At 48.9% G+C, this 21,187-nt stretch overlaps 9 non-coding genes across 9 annotated transcripts; all 9 read right to left on the reverse strand.

Annotated features, from left to right (window-relative positions):
• Positions 1 to 231: 231 nt before the first annotated feature.
• On the reverse strand, positions 232 to 315 carry Trnal-uaa. Its single transcript has one exon. It is a non-coding gene; the product is annotated as a tRNA-Leu (tRNA).
• A 1,571-nt stretch (positions 316 to 1,886) lies between these two features.
• Positions 1,887 to 1,970, reverse strand: Trnal-uaa. Its single transcript has one exon. It is a non-coding gene; the product is annotated as a tRNA-Leu (tRNA).
• A 1,561-nt stretch (positions 1,971 to 3,531) lies between these two features.
• On the reverse strand, positions 3,532 to 3,615 carry Trnal-uaa. Its single transcript has one exon. It is a non-coding gene; the product is annotated as a tRNA-Leu (tRNA).
• A 1,561-nt stretch (positions 3,616 to 5,176) lies between these two features.
• On the reverse strand, positions 5,177 to 5,260 carry Trnal-uaa. The gene has a single exon. It is a non-coding gene; the product is annotated as a tRNA-Leu (tRNA).
• Positions 5,261 to 6,821: 1,561 nt separating this feature from the next.
• Trnal-uaa lies at positions 6,822 to 6,905 on the reverse strand. Its single transcript has one exon. It is a non-coding gene; the product is annotated as a tRNA-Leu (tRNA).
• A 1,561-nt stretch (positions 6,906 to 8,466) lies between these two features.
• On the reverse strand, positions 8,467 to 8,550 carry Trnal-uaa. Its single transcript has one exon. It is a non-coding gene; the product is annotated as a tRNA-Leu (tRNA).
• Positions 8,551 to 10,121: 1,571 nt separating this feature from the next.
• Trnal-uaa lies at positions 10,122 to 10,205 on the reverse strand. Its single transcript has one exon. It is a non-coding gene; the product is annotated as a tRNA-Leu (tRNA).
• Positions 10,206 to 11,764: 1,559 nt separating this feature from the next.
• Positions 11,765 to 11,848, reverse strand: Trnal-uaa. The gene has a single exon. It is a non-coding gene; the product is annotated as a tRNA-Leu (tRNA).
• An 8,443-nt stretch (positions 11,849 to 20,291) lies between these two features.
• Trnal-uaa lies at positions 20,292 to 20,375 on the reverse strand. The gene has a single exon. It is a non-coding gene; the product is annotated as a tRNA-Leu (tRNA).
• Positions 20,376 to 21,187: the final 812 nt, after the last annotated feature.

Here is a 21,187-nt window from a genome sequence, read left to right on the forward strand (position 1 = left end):
GCCCTGAGCCACAACACAACGACCACAGAAACGTCCGTGAGAAGAGCTGAAACTCGGCACGAGAAAAATATGTTCCGCTATTTGTTTTCGGCCGCTCGGGCTATCGGACGTGCGACGCCTGCACTGCTGTCACTGTCGTCTCTAGTAAAATCTCCGCGGCGTGTTTCTGCGTAATTTACTTGTTCTATAAGATGAAGGGAGTATGTTAGTTTCAGAATGTTTAAAATGCATTGTCAGATGTGGGGTTCGAACCCACGCTCCCTTAGGGGAACCAGAGCTTAAATCTGGCGCCTTAGACCGCTCGGCCAATCTGACGAGCGAGACAAGCGCTCCAGTGACTTCCATCTCTAGCAAGATCTCAGGAACCTCACTCCGAAATCTCTTTCCTTTTTCGGTAGAATGGAATTATGTCAGTTTAATAATATGTAAGACGCAATGTCAGATGTGGCGTACTAAACGCACCCTCGCTTTCGGGAACCAATGTGGCGAGTTGGACCGCTTTCTTCCGTCGCTTCCAGTTTGAACTGTAACTAGCAAAACTGTATTTAGTAATAGGAACATTGTCACATTGATGCAAAGAAAACTAGATATTAACGAACGGCGAATAAGACCGTTTCCTAGCAACAGCCACGCTTTGGTTTACGCACTCGTGGGAAGCCAATGAAATACTTCATGTGAGGCTCTAACTGTGGGCCTTCACTTTACAATACTTAGGCTCTGCCCCGGTGGTACCGACGCATACATACTGAAACGTCTTTGGATCGTCAGTGAGTACTTCATATTAGAAATTTCGTGTTCGCCCTGATGTGCATTAAAGGGCCAATTTATCAGAGAAAGTCAGTTCTGCGCCTAGTTACAGTATGTCGCCCTAGCAGCACCAGGAAATCGGGTTCAGTGGTGCTCGCGTCGCACTCGGCGTTGAGCGCCTGCAGCGCTATCGCCTTCGGCCTCTGGCGCCAGGAGGGAAGGCGACACATCACGGCGCAAGCAGCGCGTAGCAGAAGGCGGTGGTGGTGTGTCGGTCAGCATGGTTGCTTCCCAAGTAGCTGCTCCGGGTTCGAAGCGCGGACATCGCACGGAAGTTGTCTCCTTTACTCAGGAGAGTGTTTTCAACGGTACGAATGGTTTCCCTTCTCCCCTCGTAGGCTAGTGCGGATTACGATTCACAGCATCGTGTGTCCCCATGTGTCGACTTGTCTCGACTTTGCTCGGCTGACGCGAAAGCTGACGCTTGCAAATGGGCGTATATGTAGAGGACATGCGCTAGAAACGACTGGGAGAGGCCACATCGACAAACACACAACGGACCCGTTCATTTGACTGTGGCCGCATGTTCGCGCCTTTGCGTACCGAGAGCAAGAGGGGGTCAGCGTGCTGGACCGTACCATTACCGCACAGCAGCACCAAAAACTAAGGAAAAAGGCAAAACTGAAGAAACCAAGACACGCGGACTTCCTAGTTCGTCATCCAGCCGAGCCCTAGCCACGGCCAACGCTGCCTAATTTCGGTAATCGGACATGAACCCGTGTCGTTGGCACGGCATACAAGTTGGCGAGAATGTTGCCAGACGTGCGGACGTCTTAGTCCGTGTACAGATCACTTGCGATTTGCCTGACAGTCTCTCGCGTTGCCTTTTAGGGAAGGAAAATGGAATAGCCCTGAGCCACAACACAACGACCACAGAAACGTCCGTGAGAAGAGCTGAAACTCGGCACGAGAAAAATATGTTCCGCTATTTGTTTTCGGCCGCTCGGGCTATCGGACGTGCGACGCCTGCACTGCTGTCACTGTCGTCTCTAGTAAAATCTCCGCGGCGTGTTTCTGCGTAATTTACTTGTTCTATAAGATGAAGGGAGTATGTTAGTTTCAGAATGTTTAAAATGCATTGTCAGATGTGGGGTTCGAACCCACGCTCCCTTACGGGAACCAGAGCTTAAATCTGGCGCCTTAGACCGCTCGGCCAATCTGACGAGCGAGACAAGCGCTCCAGTGACTTCCATCTCTAGCAAGATCTCAGGAACCTCACTCCGAAATCTCTTTCCTTTTTCGGTAGAATGGAATTATGTCAGTTTAATAATATGTAAGACGCAATGTCAGATGTGGCGTACTAAACGCACCCTCGCTTTCGGGAACCAATGTGGCGAGTTGGACCGCTTTCTTCCGTCGCTTCCAGTTTGAACTGTAACTAGCAAAACTGTATTTAGTAATAGGAACATTGTCACATTAATGCAAAGAAAACTAGATATTAACGAACGGCGAATAAGACCGTTTCCTAGCAACAGCCACGCTTTGGTTTACGCACTCGTGGGAAGCCAATGAAATACTTCATGTGAGGCTCTAACTGTGGGCCTTCACTTTACAATACTTAGGCTCTGCCCCGGTGGTACCGACGCATACATACTGAAACGTCTTTGGATCGTCAGTGAGTACTTCATATTAGAAATTTCGTGTTCGCCCTGATGTGCATTAAAGGGCCAATTTATCAGAGAAAGTCAGTTCTGCGCCTAGTTACAGTATGTCGCCCTAGCAGCACCAGGAAATCGGGTTCAGTGGTGCTCGCGTCGCACTCGGCGTTGAGCGCCTGCAGCGCTATCGCCTTCGGCCTCTGGCGCCAGGAGGGAAGGCGACACATCACGGCGCAAGCAGCGCGTAGCAGAAGGCGGTGGTGGTGTGTCGGTCAGCATGGTTGCTTCCCAAGTAGCTGCTCCGGGTTCGAAGCGCGGACATCGCACGGAAGTTGTCTCCTTTACTCAGGAGAGTGTTTTCAACGGTACGAATGGTTTCCCTTCTCCCCTCGTAGGCTAGTGCGGATTACGATTCACAGCATCGTGTGTCCCCATGTGTCGACTTTGCTCGGCTGACGCGAAAGCTGACGCTTGCAAATGGGCGTATATGTAGAGGACATGCGCTAGAAACGACTGGGAGAGGCCACATCGACAAACACACAACGGACCCGTTCATTTGACTGTGGCCGCATGTTCGCGCCTTTGCGTACCGAGAGCAAGAGGGGGTCAGCGTGCTGGACCGTACCATTACCGCACAGCAGCACCAAAAACTAAGGAAAAAGGCAAAACTGAAGAAACCAAGACACGCGGACTTCCTAGTTCGTCATCCAGCCGAGCACTAGCCACGGCCAACGCTGCCTAATTTCGGTAATCGGACATGAACCCGTGTCGTTGGCACGGCATACAAGTTGGCGAGAATGTTGCCAGACGTGCGGACGTCTTAGTCCGTGTACAGATCACTTGCGATTTGCCTGACAGTCTCTCGCGTTGCCTTTTAGGGAAGGAAAATGGAATAGCCCTGAGCCACAACACAACGACCACAGAAACGTCCGTGAGAAGAGCTGAAACTCGGCACGAGAAAAATATGTTCCGCTATTTGTTTTCGGCCGCTCGGGCTATCGGACGTGCGACGCCTGCACTGCTGTCACTGTCGTCTCTAGTAAAATCTCCGCGGCGTGTTTCTGCGTAATTTACTTGTTCTATAAGATGAAGGGAGTATGTTAGTTTCAGAATGTTTAAAATGCATTGTCAGATGTGGGGTTCGAACCCACGCTCCCTTACGGGAACCAGAGCTTAAATCTGGCGCCTTAGACCGCTCGGCCAATCTGACGAGCGAGACAAGCGCTCCAGTGACTTCCATCTCTAGCAAGATCTCAGGAACCTCACTCCGAAATCTCTTTCCTTTTTCGGTAGAATGGAATTATGTCAGTTTAATAATATGTAAGACGCAATGTCAGATGTGGCGTACTAAACGCACCCTCGCTTTCGGGAACCAATGTGGCGAGTTGGACCGCTTTCTTCCGTCGCTTCCAGTTTGAACTGTAACTAGCAAAACTGTATTTAGTAATAGGAACATTGTCACATTGATGCAAAGAAAACTAGATATTAACGAACGGCGAATAAGACCGTTTCCTAGCAACAGCCACGCTTTGGTTTACGCACTCGTGGGAAGCCAATGAAATACTTCATGTGAGGCTCTAACTGTGGGCCTTCACTTTACAATACTTAGGCTCTGCCCCGGTGGTACCGACGCATACATACTGAAACGTCTTTGGATCGTCAGTGAGTACTTCATATTAGAAATTTCGTGTTCGCCCTGATGTGCATTAAAGGGCCAATTTATCAGAGAAAGTCAGTTCTGCGCCTAGTTACAGTATGTCGCCCTAGCAGCACCAGGAAATCGGGTTCAGTGGTGCTCGCGTCGCACTCGGCGTTGAGCGCCTGCAGCGCTATCGCCTTCGGCCTCTGGCGCCAGGAGGGAAGGCGACACATCACGGCGCAAGCAGCGCGTAGCAGAAGGCGGTGGTGGTGTGTCGGTCAGCATGGTTGCTTCCCAAGTAGCTGCTCCGGGTTCGAAGCGCGGACATCGCACGGAAGTTGTCTCCTTTACTCAGGAGAGTGTTTTCAACGGTACGAATGGTTTCCCTTCTCCCCTCGTAGGCTAGTGCGGATTACGATTCACAGCATCGTGTGTCCCCATGTGTCGACTTTGCTCGGCTGACGCGAAAGCTGACGCTTGCAAATGGGCGTATATGTAGAGGACATGCGCTAGAAACGACTGGGAGAGGCCACATCGACAAACACACAACGGACCCGTTCATTTGACTGTGGCCGCATGTTCGCGCCTTTGCGTACCGAGAGCAAGAGGGGGTCAGCGTGCTGGACCGTACCATTACCGCACAGCAGCACCAAAAACTAAGGAAAAAGGCAAAACTGAAGAAACCAAGACACGCGGACTTCCTAGTTCGTCATCCAGCCGAGCACTAGCCACGGCCAACGCTGCCTAATTTCGGTAATCGGACATGAACCCGTGTCGTTGGCACGGCATACAAGTTGGCGAGAATGTTGCCAGACGTGCGGACGTCTTAGTCCGTGTACAGATCACTTGCGATTTGCCTGACAGTCTTTCGCGTTGCCTTTTAGGGAAGGAAAATGGAATAGCCCTGAGCCACAACACAACGACCACAGAAACGTCCGTGAGAAGAGCTGAAACTCGGCACGAGAAAAATATGTTCCGCTATTTGTTTTCGGCCGCTCGGGCTATCGGACGTGCGACGCCTGCACTGCTGTCACTGTCGTCTCTAGTAAAATCTCCGCGGCGTGTTTCTGCGTAATTTACTTGTTCTATAAGATGAAGGGAGTATGTTAGTTTCAGAATGTTTAAAATGCATTGTCAGATGTGGGGTTCGAACCCACGCTCCCTTACGGGAACCAGAGCTTAAATCTGGCGCCTTAGACCGCTCGGCCAATCTGACGAGCGAGACAAGCGCTCCAGTGACTTCCATCTCTAGCAAGATCTCAGGAACCTCACTCCGAAATCTCTTTCCTTTTTCGGTAGAATGGAATTATGTCAGTTTAATAATATGTAAGACGCAATGTCAGATGTGGCGTACTAAACGCACCCTCGCTTTCGGGAACCAATGTGGCGAGTTGGACCGCTTTCTTCCGTCGCTTCCAGTTTGAACTGTAACTAGCAAAACTGTATTTAGTAATAGGAACATTGTCACATTGATGCAAAGAAAACTAGATATTAACGAACGGCGAATAAGACCGTTTCCTAGCAACAGCCACGCTTTGGTTTACGCACTCGTGGGAAGCCAATGAAATACTTCATGTGAGGCTCTAACTGTGGGCCTTCACTTTACAATACTTAGGCTCTGCCCCGGTGGTACCGACGCATACATACTGAAACGTCTTTGGATCGTCAGTGAGTACTTCATATTAGAAATTTCGTGTTCGCCCTGATGTGCATTAAAGGGCCAATTTATCAGAGAAAGTCAGTTCTGCGCCTAGTTACAGTATGTCGCCCTAGCAGCACCAGGAAATCGGGTTCAGTGGTGCTCGCGTCGCACTCGGCGTTGAGCGCCTGCAGCGCTATCGCCTTCGGCCTCTGGCGCCAGGAGGGAAGGCGACACATCACGGCGCAAGCAGCGCGTAGCAGAAGGCGGTGGTGGTGTGTCGGTCAGCATGGTTGCTTCCCAAGTAGCTGCTCCGGGTTCGAAGCGCGGACATCGCACGGAAGTTGTCTCCTTTACTCAGGAGAGTGTTTTCAACGGTACGAATGGTTTCCCTTCTCCCCTCGTAGGCTAGTGCGGATTACGATTCACAGCATCGTGTGTCCCCATGTGTCGACTTTGCTCGGCTGACGCGAAAGCTGACGCTTGCAAATGGGCGTATATGTAGAGGACATGCGCTAGAAACGACTGGGAGAGGCCACATCGACAAACACACAACGGACCCGTTCATTTGACTGTGGCCGCATGTTCGCGCCTTTGCGTACCGAGAGCAAGAGGGGGTCAGCGTGCTGGACCGTACCATTACCGCACAGCAGCACCAAAAACTAAGGAAAAAGGCAAAACTGAAGAAACCAAGACACGCGGACTTCCTAGTTCGTCATCCAGCCGAGCACTAGCCACGGCCAACGCTGCCTAATTTCGGTAATCGGACATGAACCCGTGTCGTTGGCACGGCATACAAGTTGGCGAGAATGTTGCCAGACGTGCGGACGTCTTAGTCCGTGTACAGATCACTTGCGATTTGCCTGACAGTCTTTCGCGTTGCCTTTTAGGGAAGGAAAATGGAATAGCCCTGAGCCACAACACAACGACCACAGAAACGTCCGTGAGAAGAGCTGAAACTCGGCACGAGAAAAATATGTTCCGCTATTTGTTTTCGGCCGCTCGGGCTATCGGACGTGCGACGCCTGCACTGCTGTCACTGTCGTCTCTAGTAAAATCTCCGCGGCGTGTTTCTGCGTAATTTACTTGTTCTATAAGATGAAGGGAGTATGTTAGTTTCAGAATGTTTAAAATGCATTGTCAGATGTGGGGTTCGAACCCACGCTCCCTTACGGGAACCAGAGCTTAAATCTGGCGCCTTAGACCGCTCGGCCAATCTGACGAGCGAGACAAGCGCTCCAGTGACTTCCATCTCTAGCATGATCTCAGGAACCTCACTCCGAAATCTCTTTCCTTTTTCGGTAGAATGGAATTATGTCAGTTTAATAATATGTAAGACGCAATGTCAGATGTGGCGTACTAAACGCACCCTCGCTTTCGGGAACCAATGTGGCGAGTTGGACCGCTTTCTTCCGTCGCTTCCAGTTTGAACTGTAACTAGCAAAACTGTATTTAGTAATAGGAACATTGTCACATTGATGCAAAGAAAACTAGATATTAACGAACGGCGAATAAGACCGTTTCCTAGCAACAGCCACGCTTTGGTTTACGCACTCGTGGGAAGCCAATGAAATACTTCATGTGAGGCTCTAACTGTGGGCCTTCACTTTACAATACTTAGGCTCTGCCCCGGTGGTACCGACGCATACATACTGAAACGTCTTTGGATCGTCAGTGAGTACTTCATATTAGAAATTTCGTGTTCGCCCTGATGTGCATTAAAGGGCCAATTTATCAGAGAAAGTCAGTTCTGCGCCTAGTTACAGTATGTCGCCCTAGCAGCACCAGGAAATCGGGTTCAGTGGTGCTCGCGTCGCACTCGGCGTTGAGCGCCTGCAGCGCTATCGCCTTCGGCCTCTGGCGCCAGGAGGGAAGGCGACACATCACGGCGCAAGCAGCGCGTAGCAGAAGGCGGTGGTGGTGTGTCGGTCAGCATGGTTGCTTCCCAAGTAGCTGCTCCGGGTTCGAAGCGCGGACATCGCACGGAAGTTGTCTCCTTTACTCAGGAGAGTGTTTTCAACGGTACGAATGGTTTCCCTTCTCCCCTCGTAGGCTAGTGCGGATTACGATTCACAGCATCGTGTGTCCCCATGTGTCGACTTTGCTCGGCTGACGCGAAAGCTGACGCTTGCAAATGGGCGTATATGTAGAGGACATGCGCTAGAAACGACTGGGAGAGGCCACATCGACAAACACACAACGGACCCGTTCATTTGACTGTGGCCGCATGTTCGCGCCTTTGCGTACCGAGAGCAAGAGGGGGTCAGCGTGCTGGACCGTACCATTACCGCACAGCAGCACCAAAAACTAAGGAAAAAGGCAAAACTGAAGAAACCAAGACACGCGGACTTCCTAGTTCGTCATCCAGCCGAGCACTAGCCACGGCCAACGCTGCCTAATTTCGGTAATCGGACATGAACCCGTGTCGTTGGCACGGCATACAAGTTGGCGAGAATGTTGCCAGACGTGCGGACGTCTTAGTCCGTGTACAGATCACTTGCGATTTGCCTGACAGTCTTTCGCGTTGCCTTTTAGGGAAGGAAAATGGAATAGCCCTGAGCCACAACACAACGACCACAGAAACGTCCGTGAGAAGAGCTGAAACTCGGCACGAGAAAAATATGTTCCGCTATTTGTTTTCGGCCGCTCGGGCTATCGGACGTGCGACGCCTGCACTGCTGTCACTGTCGTCTCTAGTAAAATCTCCGCGGCGTGTTTCTGCGTAATTTACTTGTTCTATAAGATGAAGGGAGTATGTTAGTTTCAGAATGTTTAAAATGCATTGTCAGATGTGGGGTTCGAACCCACGCTCCCTTACGGGAACCAGAGCTTAAATCTGGCGCCTTAGACCGCTCGGCCAATCTGACGAGCGAGACAAGCGCTCCAGTGACTTCCATCTCTAGCATGATCTCAGGAACCTCACTCCGAAATCTCTTTCCTTTTTCGGTAGAATGGAATTATGTCAGTTTAATAATATGTAAGACGCAATGTCAGATGTGGCGTACTAAACGCACCCTCGCTTTCGGGAACCAATGTGGCGAGTTGGACCGCTTTCTTCCGTCGCTTCCAGTTTGAACTGTAACTAGCAAAACTGTATTTAGTAATAGGAACATTGTCACATTGATGCAAAGAAAACTAGATATTAACGAACGGCGAATAAGACCGTTTCCTAGCAACAGCCACGCTTTGGTTTACGCACTCGTGGGAAGCCAATGAAATACTTCATGTGAGGCTCTAACTGTGGGCCTTCACTTTACAATACTTAGGCTCTGCCCCGGTGGTACCGACGCATACATACTGAAACGTCTTTGGATCGTCAGTGAGTACTTCATATTAGAAATTTCGTGTTCGCCCTGATGTGCATTAAAGGGCCAATTTATCAGAGAAAGTCAGTTCTGCGCCTAGTTACAGTATGTCGCCCTAGCAGCACCAGGAAATCGGGTTCAGTGGTGCTCGCGTCGCACTCGGCGTTGAGCGCCTGCAGCGCTATCGCCTTCGGCCTCTGGCGCCAGGAGGGAAGGCGACACATCACGGCGCAAGCAGCGCGTAGCAGAAGGCGGTGGTGGTGTGTCGGTCAGCATGGTTGCTTCCCAAGTAGCTGCTCCGGGTTCGAAGCGCGGACATCGCACGGAAGTTGTCTCCTTTACTCAGGAGAGTGTTTTCAACGGTACGAATGGTTTCCCTTCTCCCCTCGTAGGCTAGTGCGGATTACGATTCACAGCATCGTGTGTCCCCATGTGTCGACTTGTCTCGACTTTGCTCGGCTGACGCGAAAGCTGACGCTTGCAAATGGGCGTATATGTAGAGGACATGCGCTAGAAACGACTGGGAGAGGCCACATCGACAAACACACAACGGACCCGTTCATTTGACTGTGGCCGCATGTTCGCGCCTTTGCGTACCGAGAGCAAGAGGGGGTCAGCGTGCTGGACCGTACCATTACCGCACAGCAGCACCAAAAACTAAGGAAAAAGGCAAAACTGAAGAAACCAAGACACGCGGACTTCCTAGTTCGTCATCCAGCCGAGCACTAGCCACGGCCAACGCTGCCTAATTTCGGTAATCGGACATGAACCCGTGTCGTTGGCACGGCATACAAGTTGGCGAGAATGTTGCCAGACGTGCGGACGTCTTAGTCCGTGTACAGATCACTTGCGATTTGCCTGACAGTCTCTCGCGTTGCCTTTTAGGGAAGGAAAATGGAATAGCCCTGAGCCACAACACAACGACCACAGAAACGTCCGTGAGAAGAGCTGAAACTCGGCACGAGAAAAATATGTTCCGCTATTTGTTTTCGGCCGCTCGGGCTATCGGACGTGCGACGCCTGCACTGCTGTCACTGTCGTCTCTAGTAAAATCTCCGCGGCGTGTTTCTGCGTAATTTACTTGTTCTATAAGATGAAGGGAGTATGTTAGTTTCAGAATGTTTAAAATGCATTGTCAGATGTGGGGTTCGAACCCACGCTCCCTTAGGGGAACCAGAGCTTAAATCTGGCGCCTTAGACCGCTCGGCCAATCTGACGAGCGAGACAAGCGCTCCAGTGACTTCCATCTCTAGCAAGATCTCAGGAACCTCACTCCGAAATCTCTTTCCTTTTTCGGTAGAATGGAATTATGTCAGTTTAATAATATGTAAGACGCAATGTCAGATGTGGCGTACTAAACGCACCCTCGCTTTCGGGAACCAATGTGGCGAGTTGGACCGCTTTCTTCCGTCGCTTCCAGTTTGAACTGTAACTAGCAAAACTGTATTTAGTAATAGGAACATTGTCACATTGATGCAAAGAAAACTAGATATTAACGAACGGCGAATAAGACCGTTTCCTAGCAACAGCCACGCTTTGGTTTACGCACTCGTGGGAAGCCAATGAAATACTTCATGTGAGGCTCTAACTGTGGGCCTTCACTTTACAATACTTAGGCTCTGCCCCGGTGGTACCGACGCATACATACTGAAACGTCTTTGGATCGTCAGTGAGTACTTCATATTAGAAATTTCGTGTTCGCCCTGATGTGCATTAAAGGGCCAATTTATCAGAGAAAGTCAGTTCTGCGCCTAGTTACAGTATGTCGCCCTAGCAGCACCAGGAAATCGGGTTCAGTGGTGCTCGCGTCGCACTCGGCGTTGAGCGCCTGCAGCGCTATCGCCTTCGGCCTCTGGCGCCAGGAGGGAAGGCGACACATCACGGCGCAAGCAGCGCGTAGCAGAAGGCGGTGGTGGTGTGTCGGTCAGCATGGTTGCTTCCCAAGTAGCTGCTCCGGGTTCGAAGCGCGGACATCGCACGGAAGTTGTCTCCTTTACTCAGGAGAGTGTTTTCAACGGTACGAATGGTTTCCCTTCTCCCCTCGTAGGCTAGTGCGGATTACGATTCACAGCATCGTGTGTCCCCATGTGTCGACTTGTCTCGACTTTGCTCGGCTGACGCTTGCAAATGGGCGTATATGTAGAGGACATGCGCTAGAAACGACTGGGAGAGGCCACATCGACAAACACACAACGGACCCGTTCATTTGACTGTGGCCGCATGTTCGCGCCTTTGCGTACCGAGAGCAAGAGGGGGTCAGCGTGCTGGACCGTACCATTACCGCACAGCAGCACCAAAAACTAAGGAAAAAGGCAAAACTGAAGAAACCAAGACACGCGGACTTCCTAGTTCGTCATCCAGCCGAGCACTAGCCACGGCCAACGCTGCCTAATTTCGGTAATCGGACATGAACCCGTGTCGTTGGCACGGCATACAAGTTGGCGAGAATGTTGCCAGACGTGCGGACGTCTTAGTCCGTGTACAGATCACTTGCGATTTGCCTGACAGTCTCTCGCGTTGCCTTTTAGGGAAGGAAAATGGAATAGCCCTGAGCCACAACACAACGACCACAGAAACGTCCGTGAGAAGAGCTGAAACTCGGCACGAGAAAAATATGTTCCGCTATTTGTTTTCGGCCGCTCGGGCTATCGGACGTGCGACGCCTGCACTGCTGTCACTGTCGTCTCTAGTAAAATCTCCGCGGCGTGTTTCTGCGTAATTTACTTGTTCTATAAGATGAAGGGAGTATGTTAGTTTCAGAATGTTTAAAATGCATTGTCAGATGTGGGGTTCGAACCCACGCTCCCTTACGGGAACCAGAGCTTAAATCTGGCGCCTTAGACCGCTCGGCCAATCTGACGAGCGAGACAAGCGCTCCAGTGACTTCCATCTCTAGCAAGATCTCAGGAACCTCACTCCGAAATCTCTTTCCTTTTTCGGTAGAATGGAATTATGTCAGTTTAATAATATGTAAGACGCAATGTCAGATGTGGCGTACTAAACGCACCCTCGCTTTCGGGAACCAATGTGGCGAGTTGGACCGCTTTCTTCCGTCGCTTCCAGTTTGAACTGTAACTAGCAAAACTGTATTTAGTAATAGGAACATTGTCACATTGATGCAAAGAAAACTAGATATTAACGAACGGCGAATAAGACCGTTTCCTAGCAACAGCCACGCTTTGGTTTACGCACTCGTGGGAAGCCAATGAAATACTTCATGTGAGGCTCTAACTGTGGGCCTTCACTTTACAATACTTAGGCTCTGCCCCGGTGGTACCGACGCATACATACTGAAACGTCTTTGGATCGTCAGTGAGTACTTCATATTAGAAATTTCGTGTTCGCCCTGATGTGCATTAAAGGGCCAATTTATCAGAGAAAGTCAGTTCTGCGCCTAGTTACAGTATGTCGCCCTAGCAGCACCAGGAAATCGGGTTCAGTGGTGCTCGCGTCGCACTCGGCGTTGAGCGCCTGCAGCGCTATCGCCTTCGGCCTCTGGCGCCAGGAGGGAAGGCGACACATCACGGCGCAAGCAGCGCGTAGCAGAAGGCGGTGGTGGTGTGTCGGTCAGCATGGTTGCTTCCCAAGTAGCTGCTCCGGGTTCGAAGCGCGGACATCGCACGGAAGTTGTCTCCTTTACTCAGGAGAGTGTTTTCAACGGTACGAATGGTTTCCCTTCTCCCCTCGTAGGCTAGTGCGGATTACGATTCACAGCATCGTGTGTCCCCATGTGTCGACTTGTCTCGACTTTGCTCGGCTGACGCTTGCAAATGGGCGTATATGTAGAGGACATGCGCTAGAAACGACTGGGAGAGGCCACATCGACAAACACACAACGGACCCGTTCATTTGACTGTGGCCGCATGTTCGCGCCTTTGCGTACCGAGAGCAAGAGGGGGTCAGCGTGCTGGACCGTACCATTACCGCACAGCAGCACCAAAAACTAAGGAAAAAGGCAAAACTGAAGAAACCAAGACACGCGGACTTCCTAGTTCGTCATCCAGCCGAGCACTAGCCACGGCCAACGCTGCCTAATTTCGGTAATCGGACATGAACCCGTGTCGTTGGCACGGCATACAAGTTGGCGAGAATGTTGCCAGACGTGCGGACGTCTTAGTCCGTGTACAGATCACTTGCGATTTGCCTGACAGTCTCTCGCGTTGCCTTTTAGGGAAGGAAAATGGAATAGCCCTGAGCCACAACACAACGACCACAGAAACGTCCGTGAGAAGAGCTGAAACTCGGCACGAGAAAAATATGTTCCGCTATTTGTTTTCGGCCGCTCGGGCTATCGGACGTGCGACGCCTGCACTGCTGTCACTGTCGTCTCTAGTAAAATCTCCGCGGCGTGTTTCTGCGTAATTTACTTGTTCTATAAGATGAAGGGAGTATGTTAGTTTCAGAATGTTTAAAATGCGTTGTCAGATGTGGGGTTCGAACCCACGCTCCCTTACGGGAACCAGAGCTTAAATCTGGCGCCTTAGACCGCTTTTTTTTTTTTTTTTTTTTTTTTTTTTTTTTTTTTTTTTTTTTTTTTTTTTACCTCTTCCACTTCAGGCGTTGGCCCCTATCATCCATATCACCCCCAAACTCCTATCTAACCTAAAAAAAAAAAAAAAAATTCTGTTGCCACCGCCACTTTCACCCTAACTTAACCTACTTTTTTATTTATTTTTCCATTATTTTTTTAAAATAATATATAAAGGAACTGAATACATCTTCTTGCCGTGACAATCTGTCCAATACCCGTGAAACAGAAGAACACGAAATCAATCAAGCACTTCTGGTGTGTTTTATGTTACGGCTTCTGGCAAGATTAGTTTTCCTGAGGCACTTTCACCTGCTGTACTATAAAAATAAAATAAATAAATGCCAACTTAATTATAATGAAGCACAAGTAGTATCAACTCGCTGTAGTGTTGTGCACCAAAAAAAAAAAAAAAAAAAAAAAAAAAAAAAAAAAAAAAAAAAATTACCGCTTCATTATGGCAAAGTGTGAAGTAAGAAATTTTGAAACAAAGCTTTGTATTTCCGACTCGTTTTAAGGTTGTGGTGCTCTTCCATTATATACTGTATGTACTCGTCTATACTCGCATGTGTATTCGTAACTGCAAAATATGCAAACTGGCCGATAATCCAAACATAGCTATTGTGCTTTGTTGCAGGAAAGAAATGCCAGTCTGGTTGAAGTACATCTTTAAGTGTTATAGCAGAGTCTGTGGTTCTAGTAATTATTGCGAGTTTTTTTCTAGTCCAGTTCCATATGTGGTATTGGTCGCGGCAGATGAGAATGTGTGCCAAGGTATCTACAGTATGGCAATGATCGCAGTACGGACTCTGCTTCATTTTGATATTGTGCAACTTTTCACCTGTGGGGACCTTCTCGTTCACAATGTCATACCACGTGGACACTACTTTGGAGTGGAGGATGGGATTGTTAATGTTTTTCCAGACGTTACTCCAGTTGACCGCTGGATATTTCGCTTCAATTGGGTTTTGCCTATGGTGTCTCGTGAGGTGGTAATAGGTCCTTCTGGTGTTAAGCAGCTGTGAAGTGTCTTGAATATAGCTCATTTCCAGGTAATAAGTCCGGACGTGATCGAGTTGAGCGCTGATGCGACCAACATCGACTGGGGCCTTTTTGCTCGTTGGGGCTAATCTGTTGAATAACATTTTCGTAATTGTCGGGTGGGGTGACTGCAGTATTTTGCGGATTCGGTCCATATATACGGCAGTGCATTGGTTCTTGATGTCTTTGACGCCCAAACCACCAGCGGCGCGGGTTAACACTATGGTTGGCATAGCGACTTTAAAGATGTTTCCGCTCCATATGAACCAATACGCTGCAGCTAAAAGCTTTTGCGCTGTATCCTTGGGTACTGGTAACACTGCTGCGATGTGATATATTTTGCTTAGCGCATAGCTGTTAATCAATAGAGCTCTCTGTATCCGATTGAGCGTTCTAGTTTTGTGTTCACGGAGAGTAGCCCTGAATATATGCAGTTTATGGTCCCAGTTGGCTACTGTCATCTCTCTTGGGTTGGCCATTAGAATCATACCTAAGTGGTTCGTCTTCTCTGTTCTTTGTAGCCATGTTCTTGGAATGGTCTCCATATGGGGTCCGACAGGTAAAATTTTCGATTTTTGTTCATTGAGTTTGGCTCCGGAAGAAGTGGCGTAAGCGTGGATTATTTGTTGAACGACTTCCATTTCTGAGTGCGTGTTAACTACTACACTGACGTCATCAGCATAAGCGTGACACACGGTTTTTGTACCCAACACCTGTAGACCTTGTAACCTGTGATGCAGGTTTAACAGTAACGGTTCTACGGCGATTGCGTATAGTGCCATAGAAAGGGGGCAGCCTTGTCTCACTGATTGCTTGATCGGGACTGGTGAACTTAGCTGACCATTAATTTTGATTCGAGAGGAAGTGCCGACTATACATTTGCGTATGATCTGAATAAAATGAGCACTGAATCCCATCCGTTGCATTACAGTTAGTAGAAAGTGGTGGTTGATGCGGTCAAAAGCCTTATCGAAGTCTAAAAACATGAGACTAACATTGCATTTGCATAGCCACGACAAATGTATTATGTCTCTATATTCACATAGTGCATTCGACATTGATCTCCCTGGGACAGCACTCATTTGATAAGGGCCAAGTACTTTCGGCAGTACCGTCTTCAGTCTACAGTTTATGAGTCGGGTGAAGATTTTATAGTCGGAATTGAGGAGTGTTAGTGGTCGAAAATCCTTCAGCGTAGCGCTACGTGGTTTTTTGGGGATCAGTACAATCATTCCTTCGGTAAACTGAGATGGCATCTGCACGTCTCCCAATAATTCATTGCATATTTTGGTGAATTCCGGTCCTATGATGTGCCAAAAACAAGCATAAAATTCTATGGGTAGGCCATCTAAACCAGCAGATTTCTTTGTAGGCGAGTCTTTGATTATGGCACATACTTCTTCCTCAGTTATGTGGGCTACAAGGTCGGCGTTGTCAGTCGGATGGATCGTGGATTGAATGTTGGATAAAAGCGGCTCACTTGCCGTCGCGTCAGTCGCCGATGCGGAGTAAAAATCTGTATAATGTTGCACCACGTAGTTTTTAACTGTGACTTGTTGATCATATTCGTTCCCCTGTTCATCACTGAGAGTGTGGATTAACTTTTGTTTACCTCTCTTGGCTTCCCGTATCACGTGATATACGGACGTAATCTCCTGCGTCAGTTCAATCGGAGGACGCGATCGAACTTTTTTCCCCTCTAGTGATTGTCGTACCAACGCCGTTATTCTTGCTTTGGTGCGTTTTATTCTAGAGCTGTTTGCTACTAATCCCATGGGGTCATCATATAGTTCGCGGAGGCAAAGAAAGTGATACTCCAAGGTGCGTTTTCGCCAGTACGCTTTCATGCGACCATATCGTGCGATGCATTTTTTTATCTGCGGTTTCGCAGACTGTAGCCACCACATGATGCGTGTAGGATATCTGGATTGCATCCGAAGACAACGCTGCCATGTAGCATGGACCTCCTGTTTCAGTACTGCGTCCTCCAAAAGTGACACGTTTAGCTGCCATACGCCCCTTCCCAGGAATGTTTTTTGTTTAGTATGCTTCGCGGTTATATGAAATGCGCAGTGATCCGAGAAGTTAAGAGGCCAAATTTCACAGTCAGTTACATTATGGATAAAACCTTTCGTTACATACAACCTGTCTAGTCTGCTTGCCGAAGTACTGGATACGTACGTGTATCCTCGGGTGTGCGGGCGAAGGTGGCACCAAGCATCTATCATATCCAGCCCGTTAATTAACAGCAACAGCTCCTCACAAAAGTTGAAGTTCGGGATTTGATCTTCTGGACGCAATACGCAGTTAAAATCTCCACCCAAAATTATGTGCAGTCGAGGATCCGTTATTAATGGGACAATTTCGTCCCGGAACAGGTTGCCCCTTGCTCGTTTTCCGCTGGATCCAGAGGGAGCATATATATTAACAAGAAGCAGATCATATATTTGTGCAGTTATGCCTCGTCCAGATTCAAGTATTGCTTTTGCTGTACATGGTATGCCGTGTTTGAACAGTATTCCTGTTCCACATTCATTGCCTATGTTTAAGATCGCCTCATATCCGTACACATCCGCTATTTTGGTTGTAACTACCTCTTGTAACATCGCTATGTCAATGTCGGCGGCATATAAGTAGTCCTTCACAGATTGTAACTTTACGTCCGAAACTATTCTGTTTACATTGAGCGTGGCGATTTTATACGCCTGCGTCATTCGGTAGTCCAACTAAGCGCATTCAGTGTCGTCAGACCATGCTGTCCCCGTATCAGTTCCGCAGCGGTCAACAGTGTCCATTGGTTCTTCAATTGGAGGGGCGAGGTGCATCTGTACGTCCTCATTCGGGTTGGGGATGTCTGGTTTTCCGATGTCTACCACGCCTTGCTTTCCGCTTCGATCTGTTTTAAGAATTTTTTTGGTACGGGAGAGTTTTTTCTCCAGTGCTTGAATCTCTTCAGGGCTCTGTTTTCGTGTTTGCCGTTTAGGTTTCACCGGCTGCTGTCTGATGTTGTCTTCCTCAGCATTCTTCAAATCTTCTAAGCGGGTGGTGTTTCGGGCTAAATTGTCGACCGTGCTCTTGGTGGATGATGGTGTCAATAGAGAAATCGGTTCACTATGAGGTTGATCATTCCGGAATGGTTCTTGCATGTCATTCTCAACAGCGGAGGAATCGGATAATTTGCTGTGGCTCCCAATATCTTTCGGTGTCTGTTGTGTTGAAACCGTTACAGCTGTCACGATTTCCTTAGGTTCGGGTGGTCTAGCTTCTGTTGTGTCAGTGGTGGCAGTCTGGGCTTCTTCTCGGGTTGGTTGGTTCTCCGAATTCACATCAGGGCTTGGGGTCAGGACTTGGCCGCGGGCAGCCGTAGCGTAAGTCGCTGGCAGCGCAGTCATAGCCGGCGGTCGCGGCGCCTCGCCAGCCGGCAGCTGCGCCACTCGCCGCTGTAAACACTCCGCGCGGACGTGGCCGGGAGAGTTGCACGCCGCGCACGTCCTCGGCTGGCCGTCGTATATAGCGATACCTCGGTATCCACAGACGCTGATGTATGACGGTACATGTTTGTGCAAATCGACCTTTAATTGCCTCACTCCGTTGAGAACTTGGAATTTGCGCGCGTTGGACCACCGTTCGGCAACATTGCTGAGAACTTTACCGTACGGCGCTATCACTGCGTTTATTTGTTCCGCCGGTACTTCGAATGGTAGTTCGAATATCCTGATAGTTCGTATTCCAAACCCTGCATGTGTTACGGTGACTTCGCCTACGTTTCCATCACAATGCTTAAATTTCATACTTCCTCCGCAAGACAACTATTTTGTCACATAAGTTAGCATTCCTCAATTTCACAAATACAACGCTGCTCACTATCGAAAGATGCATTCCAATGACATCCTCTGAATCAACTTTCACTTCGTATTCCAACCAATCTTCGATTTCGTGTAGTTTAGGTCGGGCGTAATTACGATCAAACGAGAATTTCAAAGTATCTTGTCTGTTCAAGTGGGCCATCACGGATTCATATTTCAAATTTCAATATGCGTAGAAGTTCTGCAACGATGCAAGACGCACTGCGACTTACCACGCCGAAGCACAGCAGACCGCGGCGCACGAAACTCAGCACACGTCCGCACAGCACGGCTGACGCGGCGAGACTGTGACCGCTCGGCCAATCTGACGAGCGAGACAAGCGCTCCAGTGACTTCCATCTCTAGCAAGATCTCAGGAACCTCACTCCGAAATCTCTTTCCTTTTTCGGTAGAATGGAATTATGTCAGTTTAATAATATGTAAGACGCAATGTCAGATGTGGCGTACTAAACGCACCCTCGCTTTCGGGAACCAATGTGGCGAGTTGGACCGCTTTCTTCCGTCGCTTCCAGTTTGAACTGTAACTAGCAAAACTGTATTTAGTAATAGGAACATTGTCACATTGATGCAAAGAAAACTAGATATTAACGAACGGCGAATAAGACCGTTTCCTAGCAACAGCCACGCTTTGGTTTACGCACTCGTGGGAAGCCAATGAAATACTTCATGTGAGGCTCTAACTGTGGGCCTTCACTTTACAATACTTAGGCTCTGCCCCGGTGGTACCGACGCATACATACTGAAACGTCTTTGGATCGTCAGTGAGTACTTCATATTAGAAATTTCGTGTTCGCCCTGATGTGCATTAAAGGGCCAATTTATCAGAGAAAGTCAGTTCTGCGCCTAGTTACAGTATGTCGCCCTAGCAGCACCAGGAAATCGGGTTCAGTGATGCTCGCGTCGCACTCGGCGTTGAGCGCCTGCAGCGCTATCGCCTTCGGCCTCTGGCGCCAGGAGGGAAGGCGACACATCACGGCGCAAGCAGCGCGTAGCAGAAGGCGGTGGTGGTGTGTCGGTCAGCATGGTTGCTTCCCAAGTAGCTGCTCCGGGTTCGAAGCGCGGACATCGCACGGAAGTTGTCTCCTTTACTCAGGAGAGTGTTTTCAACGGTACGAATGGTTTCCCTTCTCCCCTCGTAGGCTAGTGCGGATTACGATTCACAGCATCGTGTGTCCCCATGTGTCGACTTGTCTCGACTTTGCTCGGCTGACGCTTGCAAATGGGCGTATATGTAGAGGACATGCGCTAGAAACGACTGGGAGAGGCCACATCGACAAACACACAACGGACCCGTTCATTTGACTGTGGCCGCATGTTCGCGCCTTTGCGTACCGAGAGCAAGAGGGGGTCAGCGTGCTGGACCGTACCATTACCGCACAGCAGCACCAAAAACTAAGGAAAAAGGCAAAACTGAAGAAACCAAGACACGCGGACTTCCTAGTTCGTCATCCAGCCGAGCACTAGCCACGGCCAACGCTGCCTAATTTCGGTAATCGGACATGAACCCGTGTCGTTGGCACGGCATACAAGTTGGCGAGAATGTTGCCAGACGTGCGGACGTCTTAGTCCGTGTACAGATCACTTGCGATTTGCCTGACAGTCTCTCGCGTTGCCTTTTAGGGAAGGAAAATGGAATAGCCCTGAGCCACAACACAACGACCACAGAAACGTCCGTGAGAAGAGCTGAAACTCGGCACGAGAAAAATATGTTCCGCTATTTGTTTTCGGCCGCTCGGGCTATCGGACGTGCGACGCCTGCACTGCTGTCACTGTCGTCTCTAGTAAAATCTCCGCGGCGTGTTTCTGCGTAATTTACTTGTTCTATAAGATGAAGGGAGTATGTTAGTTTCAGAATGTTTAAAATGCATTGTCAGATGTGGGGTTCGAACCCACGCTCCCTTACGGGAACCAGAGCTTAAATCTGGCGCCTTAGACCGCTCGGCCAATCTGACGAGCGAGACAAGCGCTCCAGTGACTTCCATCTCTAGCAAGATCTCAGGAACCTCACTCCGAAATCTCTTTCCTTTTTCGGTAGAATGGAATTATGTCAGTTTAATAATATGTAAGACGCAATGTCAGATGTGGCGTACTAAACGCACCCTCGCTTTCGGGAACCAATGTGGCGAGTTGGACCGCTTTCTTCCGTCGCTTCCAGTTTGAACTGTAACTAGCAAAACTGTATTGTTTTGGTTGTTTTACAGTCATATTTGTATAAATCCTCCTTTGTGGGGGAAGATCTTGGTGTTGTCCTAGGTTATGTATGTACTTATATACATAAAGAAAGTGATTCTTCGCTGCTGCGTTAACCCAAGCATTCAGCACTGGATCGTAATGGCGTGGAAATTTAGACGCGAGTAACTGTAATTTTCAGTTTACGTGGTTATAATCGTTTTGAAGCACGATTACTGCTAAACTAATATTTTGTCACATAACGTTTTGGTTGTAGAGTATTACAAATACCAGGAAATTCATCATATGGGTGGGATAATAAGTGAAAAGTAATGCAATGTGACAAACGTTTATCATAACGTGAACAAGTTGTCTATTAATGAAACGGTTGGATTGGAACCGGTAACGGTGCCGTTTAATTAAATAAATAGCTGTATAAAAATGGCTGTGCAAGATATTACCTGTACTTTGTGCTAACCTACAGACTGGGAATGCTAGTTTCGAATAAATAATGTCGTGTGGCCGAAAATGATGTAATATTTTCTAAGTAGGTCACTTGCATTCTGCCGAGAAACTCTCACGTTGCAATTTTAAC

The sequence above is a fragment of the Schistocerca americana genome, chromosome 7, assembly GCF_021461395.2.
Source record: "Schistocerca americana isolate TAMUIC-IGC-003095 chromosome 7, iqSchAmer2.1, whole genome shotgun sequence".
In the NCBI taxonomy this organism is placed as follows: Eukaryota; Metazoa; Arthropoda; class Insecta; order Orthoptera; family Acrididae; genus Schistocerca; species Schistocerca americana.